Source organism: Nicotiana tomentosiformis, chromosome 4 (assembly GCF_000390325.3).
Source record: "Nicotiana tomentosiformis chromosome 4, ASM39032v3, whole genome shotgun sequence".
In the NCBI taxonomy this organism is placed as follows: domain Eukaryota; kingdom Viridiplantae; phylum Streptophyta; class Magnoliopsida; order Solanales; family Solanaceae; genus Nicotiana; species Nicotiana tomentosiformis.
Genome location: NC_090815.1, coordinates 63,255,291 through 63,259,438, shown reverse-complemented (window position 1 = coordinate 63,259,438; position 4,148 = coordinate 63,255,291). Strand labels below are relative to the sequence as shown.

Sequence of the window (4,148 nt, the reverse complement as noted above, 5' to 3'; positions counted from 1 at the left end):
AATAGGATATTGTGAAAAGTAGAGGAATTTGGCACTATGGTATTATGAACGGATATCTATTATTGATCACTAATTGTAAAATGATTAACGCTTGGATGTGCATTCGTCTCTCTAGATTTAGGTGATTACCCATGTTACTTTGGTCCCTATGAGCATAGGCATTCAGATTTGGTGCTTAGTTTTGACACGTGGCCTGTGTCAGGCACATGGATTTGTGTTGTGACCTTTGAAAAGGGATCCTGACATGCATATTTACATATCATAGACTCTTTATATAAATGTTGATTGATTTGCATCATGTTTTTGTGCGAGGATTGAGGTATTTGACACCTCATTTGACCTCCTATATATGTTAAGCATGCCTAAATTCCATATACACTGTGCTTCTTGCTTTCGTACTTATTTGATGATTCCATGCCTTATTTCATATCTCATTTATGCTTCTGCCTGATTATTAAACTGTTAATAAGTGTCGATATCGACCTCTTACCCCTAGTTCTTCGAGGCTAGACTTGATACTTACTGAGTACCATGGTGTTGTACTCGTACTACACTTCTATATATTTTTTAGCAGGTTGTGAGGCAAGTACTTGTGGTACCCATCCAGTTGAATAGGAGCATATTTGGAGACTCTGTGGAGAGCTGCTTTACTTGATCCGATCCGCAACACATGGAGTCCCCCTTGTGAGCTCATAATTTTTGCCCCATGCAAAATTATTCCTAAAAATACTTCAAATTAGTTTTTTAAATTATTTTAACTTTTTATAGAAGTTTTAGGATCCTTTATTTATTTGTTTGTTTACATTTTATAGCATTTGTAGATTTATATGCATTTTTTGGCATCATCAGGCACACTTTAAATCACAAAATTACCCAAAAATATGTGCATTTAGTTATTTTGCATTTTTAGAAATATAATTGGTATGATTAATAGTCAATTAGGATAATTTATATAATTTTGATAAAATAGTTTTATTAGACAATATAGGCTGGAATTGAAAATAGGTTTTAGTTTGTACACATTTTAAATGTGGTTACAAATTAAATAGGATGGAGAGGGCATGTTTTGGATTTAGATCAGACTGGGCCTGCTCATTTGGCCTATTATTACAAGAAATACCCGCTCCAAGTCCACTTTCAATGCCCGATTTGCCCCGCATTCAATTCAAAGATCAAAGCGATGTAGTTGCGAGCCAAAACTACGTCATTTTTGTCCAATTTCAATTTTAATAAAATTAAAATGTAAAGGTCGGACCTTTATTCTCAAACAAACTCACTTCCAAAACCCCGGCGCCCAATTTCAGAACCTGCTTCTCCTTGCTCTCCTCTCTTCAAATCTCATACCAGTATCTTTTGAATCTCAACCAGAATCCACGAATCTAGCCACGAAATTTGAAACCCTAGCCCTTTGGCCCCTTTTTGATTTTATACCAAACATAGGCCTTGATGGCAACAAAACCTACATCAGTCGATCAATCTCACGAAGATCTTTAGATTGATGCTGGTCTTGTGAAGTTTCACAGCCATCGACGCCGGTCAACTCACTGATAACCGGCCAAAATCGATCAATTCCTTCGTCTCCGTCCCCATCGAACCCACAGTAGCCTTACTCTAGGAAGATCCACCAGGACATAGAATTTCAAGGTGGATCTCCTAGAAAAAGGTCCATTGGTGGTCGGATTATGCCGAGTCGGCCACCATTTGAATCCTCCCATTTTTGGCTCCACCTTGATGGGTATTCTCTTACCTCTCTATTTCTTTTTCTTTCTTTATTTTTCTGTTTTTGTTTCTTTACTTTAATTTTAGTTCCTTCTATTTTGTTTAAACAAAATAGCATGCATGAGTGATTAGGTATTAATTCACTTTCATAACTTAATTAACTGTTGCATGAGTTAGTTGGCATGTTTTAGTTAACTTTCAAGTGGCTAATTTATCTTTGACTGATAATGTTTGGTTGACTTTTATTTTTAGATGATCAAATAGGATTTGTAGATATGGGGTGCTAATTAGGTTTCTGGGATGTACTAAAGGGCTTTAGGTGGTTTAGTAATTCATGTTGGACCTTCATTTGGTCTACATGGGCTTAACTTGTAATCCCAAAGCTCGATCTAGCTTGACCGAGCCCCTCAAAGGTCGCCTAAGGGTATAAGGGGAAAAGAACTAAAGGAAAAATGAAAAGAAGGTTCTAGAAGAGGGTGAGTCAACTGCAATTAGATAGGTACATGAGAATTTGTGATAACATGGGAAAATAACTAAGAAGAATCTTCTGTAACTAATAAAAGCCGAGAATAAAAAACTAGTCTTGTGATTGGCTAGGGGAAAAATAAGTAAGAGAGGGGAAATGGAGGGAACCCTAGGGCATGGGATCTATATAAGCCCATTATACACTCATCTTTAAACGCAGTCAGCCGTTGCAAGAAATAGTATTCTTCCCTTGAAGTCACTAAAGGCTGAGATCCAAGAAACATAGAAATAAAAAGGGGGTTTGAAGGATTTTGAAGAGCTAAGAAAAGATTAGGAGTTTGCTATTGGTTTTTCGCTGATTCTCGAGTTTTCAATCTCTTTTTCTCTGAGCTTCAAGAACTGACTGTGATCTAGTACTCTATTTGCCTGATGTTGTTGAATTTTGTTGCTTAGCTCCATCCTTTCTCTTTTAGCCTTTATTTGGCCATTTTCAATGATTTATCTTGCTATAGGTAAACACAAAAACCTTTGTACCTATTGTTGTTATGAATGATGGAAAGTGTCAGTTTATTTTTGGTCTTTGCTGATTTATTCGAACTTAAATTTTGTTACTATAATATGTGTTGAATGCTCTTTTAATGTTCAAAATAAAGGCTATAAGTTCATTGACAACTATTGTGAATGAAATAGGTTACTAAAATTAGGAAAACTCGTCCATTGAAGCAGCATGTGTTTATTCTTTGCCTCTCAATAAAGATCTGAAAGCATATGTGTTTGATCTACTATGAACTTTAAGGTTTGATTTGTTGTTATCAGTTCATAGTTTTGGATGCTGTAATTTCTATATTGTGAAAGTTTCCGATTTCTAATGCTTACACTATGCCTTAAAGGTTGTTTTAGTAGATGAAAATTCCAGTGGAAGGTTCTCACTTTTAGATCTGACCATCTATGGGTCAGATTTGCACTTCCAGAACCAAAAGATTAATTGTGATGGATAGATCTCTAGCATAGAAGTGATGTTTGTACGTTTGAGGATTAGTATATTGTTAAAGGCTTTAATCAAATCTATGCCGGAGTCATAACGGTGCAGAAAAAGAGAATAGGTACGCCTGGATGTGAAGAATGTGAGGGATTTGACTTTAGAGTGGTTAGTTAGGAAACTTGCTTGTTTGATTCTGAAAGACGAAATTAGGCGTTTGTTTATGTAAGAGTTCCTATAAATTTTGACATGATAATTATCTGGATGATTGTAATTATACTGCTTCACATTTTATTATGGAAAGATATTTTGCAAAGTGTAATTTTATCAGTAGAGCCGGCCATTGAAACTCGTAATTAAACGAAATCAATTGATGATGTTTGGCCAACGATCGCAAAATCATAGGACTATTAGCGTAAAGGGGTTCGATTGGACCCCTGAATTAAGATCAGGCTTCTGAAGGTCATATGGGCCTCATTTGTTTTTCTAGATGAGTCTGTTGACTCTAAGATTTCTGGGCTATTTGGGCTTGGAAGTATATGATAAATTGGTTGAACTCGGTTGTGTGTAAATGATTCACCTCTAACCCTGCAAGTTCGATTTTATTCATAAATTCAGAACTAATCGTTGGTTCGTTTTTTCTTAAATGCCTCCATTGCTACACCAAGTCCGATAAACCTCACGCTCCTATCAAATATGCAATATATCTAAACCATAGTTTTAGTCTACTTTAGTTCAATTCATAGTCTTTTTCATAGTAGACAGATTGCTAATAATCCTTTAAAATCCTAACAGGCGTAAAATATTTTTTTTAACAAACTAACTTACCAATAGTCTAAACTCCACCCCTAATCAACCAATAAATTCCACAATTCTTGGCCTCACAATAATCTCAAGCTAGGAAGAATAAACATCGCTAGTTGCTTTAGGCGCGCTTCAATTAATAGTAAATTTTTATAGTTGTGGGTATTATTTCCGTGGCACA

At 35.7% G+C, this 4,148-nt stretch overlaps 1 long non-coding RNA gene across 2 annotated transcripts; it reads left to right on the top strand.

Annotated features, from left to right (window-relative positions):
- The first annotated feature begins 1,262 nt into the window (after positions 1-1,262).
- Positions 1,263-3,479, top strand: LOC104092608 (uncharacterized). 2 transcript variants are annotated; one of them, XR_685474.4, is made up of 2 exons: positions 1,263-1,735; positions 3,075-3,479. It is a non-coding gene; the product is annotated as an uncharacterized lncRNA (long non-coding RNA). The 2 variants fall into 2 exon arrangements; XR_001968538.3 differs by having other exon boundaries at positions 2,875-3,479.
- Positions 3,480-4,148: the final 669 nt, after the last annotated feature.